Genomic DNA, 14,947 nt, shown 5'->3' on the forward strand with positions numbered 1-14,947 from the left:
AAACGGTATGATTATGAGCTATGAAGCTAATTCTGGACTTAAAAAATTTTAAATGTCTTACCAAGAGCACGATCTGTTCCTCTAACAATTGACACTCGATAAAAACAATTTATTTTCATCTCTAACAATTGATTTTAAATAATTCCATCAGTCAAAACCTACAACATGATAATTAATTTATTTAAATTTATGTTTTTAAAAACGCGACTTTATTTTTTTTTTTGTGGCAAAATTAAATTAGATAAAAAAAAAAAAAAAATAATTGTAAGTATTTAAATGTTTCCTCTAATGATAAATGAAAACCAAAATTTTAATTATTTGTTAATTAAAATTTTATAATTACTAAAAATTTTGAAATTTTTTTAATATCCCTTAATTTTTGTAACCAATGTATTTTGAATTCATTTAAATCATAAAATTTCTCATTAAATATTTTAACTTATACATTTTGAACATCGAATAATCAAAAGTATGCAATATTCATTTATTTTATTGCCATTTTTTATGGTTTCTCGCATGATTTAATTATCAAATTTAATTATTAAAAATGAAAATATAATAAAAACTTTGAATATCTAAATGATACGAATGAAATTTCTAAATCAGGGAAAAATGTGAAAAACTTTACTAGGAAACCGGGAAATATCAGGGAATTTTAAAATCATTTCTTTGTGGCCACCCTATCTTGCGAAAGTTATTTAGCAAAAATAGATGGTCTAGACTATTTTAAAAGGAATCATCTTCATAAAATATTGATATGGATTTTCGATTTAATTTCTAATATAGGGGAGGGAGGGGCAAAAGGGAATATTTAAGGAAATACCAAGTTTTCGAGGACTCAAATACGCTAAATCTTTTTTAACTTCCCGCTAAGAAAATTGTAAATTTTCAAAAATTCGGGAAGTTATTGGTTTCGGTCCGATTTACGAAAATCGAATTTCCATCAGATGTCGACGTTTCGAGGTCCTAGGAAGCTATCCTGACTAATTTCACGATGATGTCCGAGTGTATGTATGTGTGTACGTACGTACGTACGTATGTATGTATGTAAATATTCATAACTCGTGAACGGATGAACCGATTTTGATCGTTGAGGTGTCATTCGACGCGGCTTGTTAATGTCTTGAGGCCGTAGAAATTTGAACTTAATCGGTAGGGTGCGTTCAGAGATATTTCAAAAATAAAATTTTTTTAAAAATGTTTTATTTGGATAACTTCCAATTTGCTCGATGGATTGATTCCAAAATCTAATCAGCTCTAAAACTCTATAAGCCGCGTCGAATGCCACCTCAACCATCAAAATCGGTTTATTCGTTCAAGAGAAACCGTTGACGAAAGAATTCAAAAAAAATTTTTTCCTTGGTTTTTTTTAAATTTCTCAAAAACGGCTGAATAAATCAATTTCAAAATTCGACCAGCTTTAGAACTTGATAAAACGCGTCGATTGCCACCTCAACCATCAAAATCGGTTAATTCGTTCGCGAGATATCGTGGAAGAAAGAAATGCTAAAAAATGGTTTTTTACAAAACAATGGCATACAAAAGTATTTGCGAGCTCGAAAATATATTCACAATAATGTTTTCGAGCTCAGCGAGCTCGAAAACAGCGGGAAGTTTTGGGGCTGGCCCGCAGGGTCAACTGACAGACCGATTTTTTTTTAATGATATTCAAAGTAAATAGAAGAAATTTTCAGTTACCGTTGAAAAAAAAAGTCTTCATTTCTGCGGGCAAAGTGAGGTATCCCCTAAAAAAGGTAAAAAAAATCGATCTATAAGTTGACCCTGCGGGCCAGCCCCAAAACTTCCCGCTGTTTTCGAGCTCGTTGAGCTCGAAAACATTATTGTGAATACATTTTTGAGCTCTTCGAGCTCGCAAATACTTTTGTATGCCATTGTTTTGTGAAGAACCATTTTTTAGCATTTCTTTCTCCCACGATATCTCGCGAACGAATCAACCGATTTTGATGGTTGAGGCGGCAATCGACATGTTTTATCAAGTTCTAAAGCTGATCAAATTTTGAAATCGATTTATCGAGTCATTTTTGAGAAATTTCGAAAAAACCAAAAAAGAAATGTTTTTTTAATTCTTTCGTCAACGGTTTCTCTTGAATGAATGAACCGATTTTGATGATTGAGGTGGCATTCGACGCGGCTTATAGAGTTTTAGAGCTGATTAGATTTTGGAATCAATCCATCGAGCAAATTAAAAGTTATCCAAATAAAACATTTTCGAAAAAATTTTATTTTTGAAATATCTCTGAACGCAACCTACCGATTAAGTTCAAATTTTTACGGCTTCAAGATATTAACAAGCCGCGTCGAAATACACCTCAAAGATCAAAATCGGTTCATCCGTTCAAGAGTTATGAATATTTTTTTGTTCAGTTTTATTTTTATTTCTCAGAAACGGCTTGAACAATCGGCTTCAAAATCTAATTAGCTCTATAAACTAATAAAATGCGTCGATTGCCACCTTAACTATTTCAATCGGTTAATGCGTTCGAGAGATATCGTTGGAGAGAGAAATGGTGGAAAACGGGTTTTTTCAAATGTTTTCGAAACGACTGACTCGATCGATTTCAAATTTTAATCAGCTTTAGAATTCAAGAAAACGCACCGACTGCAACCTCAAACGTCAAAATCGATTAATTAGTTTAAAAGCTATCGGCGTTGATAAGTCAAAAAAATAACATTTTATGTCATTTTTTCCCGATAAATCATAATATAATGTACTACAATGTGTCGGAAATCATACAAACTTTTCCTATTTATGGTCTCTTTTGATCATCATGTGATGTCATCTAACTTATTCTTTATTTAAAATCATATTATCAACAAAAAAATTGAAAAAACACAGTTTTTAATATTTTTCTCGGATATTTTATATATTATTGCTCTGATATGAGTCAAAATTTATTTAAATGTTGACTTTGATCACTGACAGTGATTTATGCCTCAATACATTTATTTTATTGAACTTAATTGAGAATAATAATTTAAAAACCGCTTCTTCTTAATACTTTTCGATTTTTAAATTTTCTAACTTCAGCATAAAACGTAACTTATTAGAGCTTAAAAAGCTCATAAAAAAACAATTGCATGCAATAGAATTTTTGAGCTCGACAGTATATTGATCGAAATGTTTTCAAGCTCCTTGAGCTCGAAAACAGCGGGGTTTTGGGACTGGCCTGCAGAGCCAACCGACGCCTAGATTTTTTTCTTTTTATTGATATCATTGTATCATTTTATTTTATTATTAAAAACTTGTCTGGACACGTAATTTGTATTTAAGTATCTTACTAACGTCAGAGTAGTAGCTGACGCATTTTCTTATCACTTCATTTCTTATAACTGCTTTCTAAAATAAGACCGAAGTAATTAACACTTTTGTTATAAGTTTTCAATATACTTTTGATGACAGAATAAATCGAAAAATGTTATAAAAAAATCATGGTGTTTAGACCAATTAATTCTTAAGCTAATGAAAAAAATCGGTCTGTCAGATGACCCTGCGGGCCAGCCCCAAAACTTCCCGCTGTTTTCGAGCTCGTTGAGCTCGAAAACATTATTGTGAATACATTTTCGAGCTCTTCGAGCTCGCAAATACTTTTGTATGCCATTGTTTTGTAAAAAACCATTTTTTAGCATTTCTTTCTCCCACGATATCTCGCGAACGAATTAACCGATTTTGATGGTTGAGGCGGCAATCGACGTGTTTTATCAAGTTCTAAAGCTGATCAAATTTTGAAATCGATTTATCGAGTCGTTTTTGAGAAATTTCGAAAAAACCAAAAAAAAATTTTTTTTTGAATTCTTTCGTCAACGGTTTCTCTTGAACGAATGAACCGATTTTGATGGTTGAGGTGGCATTCGACGCGGCTTATAGAGTTTTAGAGCTGATTAGATTTTGGAATAAATCCATCGAGCAAATTAAAAGTTATCCAAATAAAACATTTTCGAAAAAATTTTATTTTTGAAATATCTCTGAACGCACCCTACCGATTAAGTTCAAATTTTTACGGCTTCAAGACATTAACAAGCCGCGTCGAATGACACCTCAACGATCAAAATCGGTTCATCCGTTCAAGAGTTATGAATATTTACATACATACATACGTACGTACGTACGAACGTACGTACGTACGTACGTACACACATACATACACTCGGACATCATCGTAAAATTAGTCAGGATAGCTTCCTAGGACCTCGAAACGTCGACATCTGATGGAAATTCGATTTTCGTAAATCGGACCGAAACCAATAACTTCCCGAATTTTTGAAAATTTACAATTTTCTTAGCGGGAAGTTAAAAAAAGGCAACGAGAAAAAGTTTTCGTTAAATAATAAATCTTAACAAATTAAGAGAAAAAATATTGTAGAAAAGAAATAGCACTCTAAACTCAAAATCTAAACAAATATAATAATGTTAAGTTGTAATTTTTAATATCAAAGAAAATAAAAAATAGAATATAATCAAGCTTTATATTCGAATAAAAAGAAATCGAACCATAAAATTATTAAAATAAAATAAACTTCAATAAAATATTAATATGAAATTTAGAATTAAATTTAAATATTCAAATAGAATAAAACAAAATATTAGAATTGGAATGAATAAATTTTAACTACACTGTAAAAAATCCGCAGTGAATCCGGAGAGAATTCGGAGTGAAATTAAATCCGAATTCACTCAGCATTCACTCCACCACTCGGAGTTCCGGAGTTTTGAAAAAATTACTCCGCAAGCGGAGTGAATTGGGAGTTTTTTTTTAGCGGAGTGATTGCGGAGTGACGCGGATTTTATTTCACTCCCAATTCACTCCGGTCCGGAGTTTTAATACACGGAAAGAAAATTATAGGAAGTTTTGCTATGCATTATGGGAATGGTTCCCATAATGGTATGGGAATAGTACCTATACTACTATAGGGATGGTTCCTATATATTATGGGAACCATCCCCATAATAGTATGAGAATAGTTCCCATACCATTATGGGAACCATTCCTATAATGGTATGGGAATCATTCCCATACTATTATGGGAATGGTTCCCATATTGGTATAGGAACTATTTCTATAATATTATAGGGATGGTTCCCATAATGTTATGGGAACCATCCCTATAATATCATAAAATTTTTTTTTTGCACAATAGTGTAGAAATTTCCCAAAATTTAAATTTTTTTGAATGTTTTGTGCTGACAAAAAATTCTTGTTAAAAATTTTAATGTTTTTTTGCCAAATACGATTTTTTTTTTCAATGTTTGAATTTTTGTTTTTATGTTTAATAATATTTCTGTGTATTGTAGAAGTGATTACCACACTTCTTTAAATTAATTTTTTCATGATAATATGGGAACCATTCCCATAATATTATAGGAATGGTTCCTATAATAGTATGGGAACTATTCCCATAACATTGTGGGAATGTTTCCCATAATGGTATACGAACCATTCCAATTGCATTATGGGAATCATTCCCATAATATTATGGGAACAGTTCCCATACTATTATAGGAACCATTCCCATAATATTATGGGAATGGTTCCTATAATATTAGAGAAAGTATTCCTATAAATTATAGGAACCATTCCTATAATTATCGGAACCATTCCTATAGTGTTATGGGTATCATTCCTATAATTATAGGAACTATTCTTATAATCATGGGAAACATTCCTATAATTATAGGAATTGCTCCCATAATTTATGGTCGTAATTCCTATGATGGTATAGGAAAAAATTTCACAAAATTATGGGAACCGCTGCCATAATTTTCTCTCCGTGTACTTAAATAAATTTATATTGATTTATATTAAACTGCTAAACAATGTGTGTGTGTGTGTGTGTGTGTGTGTGTGTGTGCGAGTGTGTGTTTGCGTGCATGTGTGTGATTGGGTGTGTGCAGGTGTTTGTGTGCGTGTGTGCGAATGTGTGCTTGTGTGTGTTCGGATTTGTTCAAATATCTGCGTGTGTGTCCGCGTGTGTGCAAATGTGTGCATGTGTGCAAATGTGTGTGTGTGTGTGTGTGTGTGCATGTGTGCAAATATGTGCGTGTGTGTGCGAGTGCGCGTGTGTGTCTAAATATGTGTGTGCGTATGTGTGTGCGTATCAGCTGATCAATTATGTAATACGCGAATTTTTACTTCGATTTTATTGAGTAGAGTTATTTTTTATTAAGAATATTTACAAAACTCCGCTCCGGAGTGAATTTCACTCTGGAGAGATTAAATTAATAAAAAATTATCTACTCCGCGAAAACTCCCCTGCAGAGTGAATTTCACTCCGAGGGGAGTGAATAATTAAAAATTCATTCACTCCGCATTCACTCCGGATTTAATCCGCATTCACTCCGTGTATTTTTTACAGTGTACAAGTTTTTTAAAATAAATTAAGCTGAAATTTAAATAATAAGATATTAATATTTAAATTAAGAAAAATAAAAAACTAGAATTGAAATGTTACATACTGGAAAATTTCCAATATTAATTTTATATTTTTTAAACTTCAATGGCAATCCAATTGAAGTTTAAAAAATATTAAAACACCAATCTAAGAATATATGAATGCATTAGCATTCATATATATTAAAATAACTAACAACAATTAATTTTATAATTATTTAACGCCTACACAGAAAAAACAGTTAACTTGGTTCAAGAAAAATATTGTCTTCCGAATTTTCTTTCTTGATTTAATAAAAGTAAAACACTTGATTCAAAAACTTTTTTTTGGTTCAAGACAGTAAATTCTCTTGCTCCAAAAAAATTTCTTATTGAAGCGAAATTGAAAATTTCTTGGTTTAAGAAAAAAAATTCTTGGCTAAAGAAAAGAAGTCATCTCTTGCCAAAAAATCAACGTTTTAAACGAAAAAAAGTTTAACTTCGGCCAAAAAACTTTCTCTTGCCCCAAGAAAAAAAATCGGTCTATCGGTTAACCCTGCGGACCAGCCCCAAAACTTTCCGCTCGTTGAGCTCAAAAACATTATTGTAAATACATTTTCGAGCTCTTCGAGCTCGAAAATACTTTGGTATGTCATTGTTTTCTAAAAAAACATTTTTTACCAATTCTTTCTCCCACGATATCTCGCGAACGAATCAACCGATTTTGATGGTTGAGGCGGCAATCGACGCGTTTTATTAAGTTCTAGAGCTGATTAGATTTTGAAATCGAATGATTCAATTTTTTTGTAGATATCCGAAAAAAAACGTATTTCACTATTTTTTTAATCTACGATATCTCGTAAACGAATGGGCCGATTAAGACGATTGAGGCAGCAATCGACGTGTTTTATCAAGTTCTAAAGCTGATCAAATTTGAAAATTGATTTATCCAGCCGTTTTTGAGAAATTTCAAACAAACTAAAAAAAACTTTTTTAAATTGGTATTTTAACCCTCCATGGCCTACCATATATGTATATGGTAGGCCATGGAGGGTTAAAATACCAATTTAAAAAGGTGATTTACTCCTCCATACGCTACTTCAAGGACATCGAGGACTTAAATAACATATTACATTCAGCGGCAAGTCCAACATCAAAAGAACTGAGGCTTTGGAGATTCAAACTACTGTTTTAATTTTGACTCGGGTTAATAAATAAAAAACAAAATTTTGCTATGAATAATAAGTAATAGTACATAACATACCTAAGGAAGTAAAGTAAGAAATGTCTCAGATCACATGTAATTGTAACAAACATGTGATCTGAGGCTTTCATATTTACTTCCCGAGAAGTATATGCTATTTTTTTCCTTGACGGAGGCGGAAAGCGGCAACTTCGTTTTGCACAGCGGACGAAAGTTGACGCTTTCCGCCCGGAGGTGAGAAAAAATTATTAGTATTTTTAATAATTTTTACTACAGAACCATAGTAAAATTGACGGTTCATTACATTTTAATTTGAGAATTTACTTTTTTTCGCATTGTCAAAATTAATAATTTATAAAATAATCGACTACCTGACGCACCTGAGATCTATATTATAACGACGTCAACCTGGACTTGAACTCACGTACGTCATTAAATTATCAGATTGTCACGATTATTTAGAAGTACCCGCATGGAAAAGCTATAGGGGAGGGTGGGGCAGAGCGGCCCCCCTAAGCCAATTATTATTTTTTGTGGCTTTCAACCATAAGATCACTTTACTTTTGTCCTATTTCGAACAAATTTATGGACATTTTGCCAAAGTTCTGAAAATTTTTTTTTTCTTTTTGTGGGGCAGAGCGGCCCCCCTTCAAAAAGTGATAAAAAAAATTTTTTTTTTCGTTTTTTTTTTTTTTTAAATTGTTTTCATCATTAAGAATGTATTTCTTTCTCTTGACAACTATTTTTGGTTTTATATTACTCGAAAAACATTTTTTAAAGCGTAAAAAATCGTTCACTCTCGATTACCTTATTTACTAATTGTTATTTAATAAAAAAAAAAAAATCAATTCTATAATTTTACTTTATTTCAAAAATTTATCAACTAAAAAAAAAAATTTAATTTTTATAAATTTTAAGTGACCAAATTTGCTTCTTACATAGAGAAACGGCCGAAAAATATGAAAAAATAATTTTTTCGGAAGTTTCGGCTGGTCCATTTTACCCCAGGTGTTATGCGTAGGGCTAGAAATGTGGAATTATAATAATTTTTTTTTTAATTTGACGATAAAAATATGAAAAAATCACTTTTTCAAAATTTTGGGCTTGTCCATTTTGCCCCAAATGTCATGCGTAGGGGTAAAAATGCGCAAACATATCGGATTTATAGTAACTAGTCGAAAAAAAAAAAAATTTTTTTTTGTTCAAAATTTCAGGGGGGCCGCTCTGCCCCACCCTCCCCTATATTGTTAACAATATACAAAAAAATATATGGTGAATATGTGATAAATATATAGCGGCAAAAATATCTATATTGAAAAATATATGTTTTTTTACATATATTGGATTATATATTTATCATAATATATTTACTTGTATATAATGTTTTGTATTTTTCTATATATATTATCTCATATAATGCTCAATATATTCTTATCATATATGGATAGTATATATATAATTTATAAGTATAATATAATAAACTTGATATATATATCCATATATTTTGACTCATATAATTAGTGGTATATGGTCTCTATATAATTAATTATATATGAAAGAATTTATATGATTAAATATATCGTTCGCGGTATATTGGAATTATATTTTTCCAGTATATCAAAACTTATATTTTTCGCAATATATTGAAAATTTTATTTTTTAATATACTTTTTCAATTTCTACACAATTCCACAAAAAAAAGTCAAATTTATTATTTTTTCTCCTTCTTTTCATTGACCTTATATTTACTGGCAATAACCTAAGAAAAGTAAAAAAAGTGCCATATATTTTACAATATATTGCACTCTAAAACCAAGTGTGTTACAAGTGTATTATTTTAACACATATTAAATGTGTTCTATGTTTAAGGCCATAAGCGAAACTATAGTTTTTTGTAGTCATTTAAAACACGTTTCACGGTGTATTAAATATCTATAGATTGCTTATGGCGTTTCAATGATATTTGGGAAGTGTGTTAATTTTGACTACACACTTGGTTTTAGAGTGTGGAAACCATATATTTTGCAATATATTGGAAAACATACATAAAAAATATAAAAAATACTATATATTAATTAATATACTACTTTCAATATAATATATCAATATAAAAAGATATATTACAATATATATGTAAAACATACATAAAAAGTCATATATTGATAAATATATTGATAATATATTCTAGCAATATATTTTTTTTCAATATATTATCATATATTAATACGGCAAAAATATAAATATTATTTTATATATTGTACAATATATCACATTATAATATTCATATATTCTATCATATATGTTTTCACATATAAAGTTTTTTCATGCGGGTATCGTCAATATGACGTCCATTCATTTTATTATTATTAATTTTATCACAGTCAGAGTGGGGATATGGTACCTATAAATACTGGCCGAAATCTATTTTCTCATTAATAGTTTCGATCGTAACAATACTGAACACATCAGTCTCAGCAATATAAATAATTGAGTAAGTAATTCATCATTTAATTTAAAATTTTGTAAAAGTTCGTGATGGTTTTTTTGGCCTAGGCCAAAGCTTTAACAATTATTTTGTAAAATTTCATAAAGTTTAGCGAAATTTCAAAGAATGTTCTAAAACCTCATGAAATTTCATAAAAATTAATAAAATTTTACATAATTGTTATGAAGATCCCAATACGGAAAAAAATAGCTAGGTGGTGCAACATGAACCAGTTTAGAGGGGTCACCATGAAAAATCATGCTGTATCAATATGATTTAATCATGTTGCTGTAACATGATTTTCCATGGTGACTCACCTAGACTGGTCCATGTTACACCACCTAGTTATTTTTTCTGTAAAGGACTTAGTGGTATGGGATTTTGTAAATTCTTATAAAATTTCATGTAATTTTATAAAATTCAAGTTTTGGCCTTACACGAAATTTTACAAAATATGAAATTTATTAGATTATATAAAACTTTAAGATAATTCTCTCATGGTTTCCAATGAATTGTTATAAATATTTTTAAAATTTTATAAGACTTTGATATTTTCATGGAATTTCGTAAAATTTTATATAATTTCATGAAATTTTAAAAATATTAAAAAATTAATACCAATAACTTCTTCTTATCTTGGTGATAAATATGTAAAATTTTTAAAACTTTTATGAAATTTTATAGACTGTTAGAAAAGTTTACAAAATATTATGAAAAAACTTTTTCTCGGGTTATTATATATAAAACAATTCAAGCTGCAATAAATTCAAATATTCTATGAAAAAATCAGTTTCAGATAAGTATTTAAGAATTTTACGAAAAATTTTGTTTAAATTAAATCTAAAACTGTATAATTTACGGCTGAAAATTATATTTAATAAAATTATTATTTGAAACTGTAACTGAGTTTTCTATTCAAAATACCGCGTTAGTATCTATGAAAGTAATTTTTTTGCTGGATTTTTTTTTATGTGTTAATTTCAGTAATTGCTTTATTATTTTACTTGATTGTAGAGTTAATAATAATCTATTATTTTTTGCAGTACACATACAATTTAAAACAACAACCAACTAAAAATGTCCAAGATACTGTTCGCATGTATTTTTATGATAGTCGTTATTTTCACTATGGGATCCAGTGCTGATGAGTGCGTAGGATTCCTCCGCGAAGTAAGTTTTTTAATAAATAATAAATATATGCATATATATTTTATAGATGATTAATAAAAGTAACAAGTGATAATAATTATTATTTGTTAAAACAGTGTCGATTCGAGCGTTGCTGTTCAGGACTATGTACTAAATTATGGCCATTTGATCGACAATTGTGCACAGGCAATGATATATAATAATTGGGCGGTAATCTGTAGCTGGTAAATCGTTTTACAATTAGATAAGTTTATTGTATATAAAAATGAAATCAAATTACTGTAAAATCATACGGATGTATAATTAATATTTTGTTTTTTAAATAAAATATCAAAGCTTTCTAATATTCATTTAAAATTATTATTTTAGTGCGACTGAAGAAGATTATATTTGTATAAAAATTCAAAAGAAAAATCATTAACGATGTATATTAATGTAATAACAATAAATATAATAGTACCTTAGATAACTAGCGCTATCGAGTATTATACTCGATGTCACTAGTTATCTACGATATTTTATATAATAAATGCTCAAAATTAAAACGTCGTTAAATGCGTAACGTCTGCGTCATATAGTCGCAATTATTTTAATAAATTGTATTTATAGAAATCATTGTTTTTTTTTAGTTTGATTTATTTATTTCTAAAAAATTACTTAAGTGTTGATTTATTTAATTATTAAAATTGAAATTGGATACTTATTTATTTAATATAAATTAAAATAATATTTTTATTTTATTGTTTTACGAATCAATAAACATGAAAACTAACCAAATAAAAAGTCTAATACATGTATCATTCAATATAAAAACTTGAAGAAGTTTTTTTTTAAATATAAAACTAACAAATATTAAAATTTTTGGTTAATTGATATCCTCTTTTGATTTCATTTTATTAGAATGTAGTACTCATTTTTACTTTTATAAATTACTTTTTAAAAAAATTAGAGTTCAGGTTATAAATTTAAGGTGGCACAAATTTATCAGTAAATGACGATCCATAATCATTAGCCGACCCGAGTAAAAACAGAATTCCGCCGCACCACCGCCGCAACACCGCTGCACGGCTTTTTAAGCGCCGCACTACAGCCGTGACGACTAAAGAATTTATCTATTCACTGCACTACCGCCGCACCACCACCGTGACGACTAAAGATTTATCTATTCGCCGCACTACCGCCCCACCATAGCTGTGATATTTTGTTGTAAATTATTTTTTATTAGTGATTTAAAAGTGATATATTCTTTTCAATCTCATATAGCACAAGTAAACTTAGAAGTCATCGTCGGTAGCGTAGCCTAGTCGTTATAGCGTCGGTCTTTCGCGCGTAAGATCCCGGGTTCGACTCCTACTAAATCGTGTGCGTTTGGTTGATATTTATAGCGTTATTTCCCTAAATTAAAAATTTCTACTCGGTCAGAAATTAATTTGATCACAAATCTGATTGATTTCCGCATCATCAAAGAAAAAAAAACTACAAAAATTGAGAAAGTCTTTTTTTTTAATTGAATTGAAATTTTTATACATGTATATATAGAAAATTTTAATATATGGCCATATATAATTCACTTTTACCGAACAATTAAATTTCTCTCACCATGAACCGGGTAAATTAATTAATTATTCATAAGATAATTTGGTACATAAATGCCATTTTTTTGTGAAATCGGGGTTATGCTTAGGCCTTGGTGTGGCGGCGGTGCTGGCAGAATATATTTTTAGCGTGCGGCGGGATAGTCCGCCAAACGGCGGTGGTGCGGCGGTCGATAAAAATTTATAATTTTTTCGTAAAAATAATAATTTCATTTTTACTCGGGGATTAATTTAATGCGCATTCGTAATCTAGAGAATTTTTTTTGCTAGTGATACAGCTTTAGGTAAAGGTGAGTTCACTTCAGTAACCGATCATTTAATTTACGATTAAAACGTTAAGAACATTCAATTTACGGCTAATATTTTGACTCGGGCTCCCAAAATTTTTTAAATGTTTTTTGAACATTTGAAAATCAATTTTGTAAATATAATGGAGCATTATTTACAATTTTTAACTGCCCGCTAAGAAAATTGCAAATTTTCAAAAAAAAGGAAGTCATTGTTTTCAGCCCGGTTTCGAAAATCGAATTTTCAGATGTCGACGTTTTGAGGTCCTAGGAAGCTATTCTGACTATTCCCGGATGGACGTCCGTATGTGTGTGTGTGTGTGTGTGCGAACTTTTTTTTGTCCGACGATATCTTTGGAACGAATCAACCGATTTGAACGTACTTGGTGGCAATCGAAAGGGCTCACCAAAACTTAGAATTGATTAGCTTTTGGGGTAGATCGGTCATGTAGTTTACAAGTTATACAAAGAATAAAAATTAAAAAATTTTTTTGTTTTTGGTTTTTCGCACATAACTCATAAACCACTTGCCTGATTTACCTCGAAATATAATCAGCTCTAACTCTTGGTGAGCCCTTTGGCTATGTGGGATTTTGACATCCACCCGCCCTTTCGATTGCCACCAAGATCGTTCAAATCGATTGATTCGTTCCAAAGATATCGTCGGACGAAAATTATAATTTTTCAGTGAAGCTATGTCTTACCGGCCTAACAAATTTTTGAGCTCGAAGAGCTCAAAAACTTATAAGTCATAATGTTTCCGAGCTCCCTGAGCTCGAAAACAGCGGGAAATTTTGGGGCTGGCCCGCAGGGTCAGGCGGTTTTCAGATTATTTTCATTGCATTCAAAAAAAAATTTACCTCAGCGGACGTATTTCTGCGCTTCCAGCATCCGGAGCAACCACAAGAGATTCATGATGATTGGAATCAATAAATTAATTTTACTCCAATTAATCTCTCACTGAAGTTTATTTTTTCCTCAAAGCATTTTTGCACCAACTGAAAATTTCATAAAAAATATTTAATAAGAGGCAAACAATTAATTTTTTGTTCTGCGTAAAATATTATGGTGCTGATGTTAGAAGACAATTAACAATTTTCAGATTTTTTTTTTTTCAATAAATCAATTAGAAAAAAAATAATAATATGCATATGTAGCAAATTTAAAAAGCTGTAAGTGCAATTTTTTGAAAATTTATTTCCTTTATAATTTATCGTGTTTCAAAAAAATCAAAGAATTATTAGACGTCAGCTAACTTGAGTATCATAAAATATTGTGAGACTGAAGTTAGCCGACATCTAATAATTTTTAATTTTTTTTTTAAACGATAAATTATAAAAGAAAAAACATTTGAAAAAATTGCACTTGTAGTTTTTAAAATTTTCTAAATGTGCATACTTTTATTTTTTATTTTCTTATAATTGATTTATTAATAAAAAAAATAAAAAAATTGTTAATTGTCTGCTATTTTAGGACCATAAAATATTTCGAACAATTGAAAATAATTTACTACTTAGAATGTGATGATAAACATGAAATTTAAATTAATTACCGAAACATCAGTGAAGAAAATGATGATGAACAATTATTCGAGCAAGTAAATACTCAAAATATCAAAAATATATTCTAGATATTAAATATCCAGTCATTCGTATCAATCAATCGCACAGACAAACATGATGACTTATGAAGTAGTCAAGACATAAATTATTTACTATATATTCAAATAAATAACGAAAAATAATTAAATTACTAATTTTTACCAAGACAAAGGGGTTAGACAATTGCCGACAACTTTTTTTTTATTACTTATGCCTTTGAAGGCTGGCCTCGTATGAAAA

General features: G+C 29.8%; 2 long non-coding RNA genes across 2 annotated transcripts; one reads left to right on the top strand and one right to left on the bottom strand.

Annotated features, from left to right (window-relative positions):
• Positions 1-71: 71 nt before the first annotated feature.
• On the bottom strand, positions 72-14,941 carry LOC130674742 (uncharacterized). The gene is made up of 3 exons (XR_008991113.1): positions 14,659-14,941; positions 13,967-14,104; positions 72-158 (listed from the first exon to the last, which is right to left on the bottom strand). It is a non-coding gene; the product is annotated as an uncharacterized LOC130674742 (long non-coding RNA).
• On the top strand, positions 10,037-11,588 carry LOC130674733 (uncharacterized). Its single transcript, XR_008991110.1, has 3 exons — positions 10,037-10,081; positions 11,119-11,245; positions 11,341-11,588. It is a non-coding gene; the product is annotated as an uncharacterized LOC130674733 (long non-coding RNA).
• Positions 14,942-14,947: the final 6 nt, after the last annotated feature.

The sequence above is a fragment of the Microplitis mediator genome, chromosome 1 (genome assembly GCF_029852145.1).
Source record: "Microplitis mediator isolate UGA2020A chromosome 1, iyMicMedi2.1, whole genome shotgun sequence".
Lineage (NCBI taxonomy): Eukaryota > Metazoa > Arthropoda > Insecta > Hymenoptera > Braconidae > Microplitis > Microplitis mediator.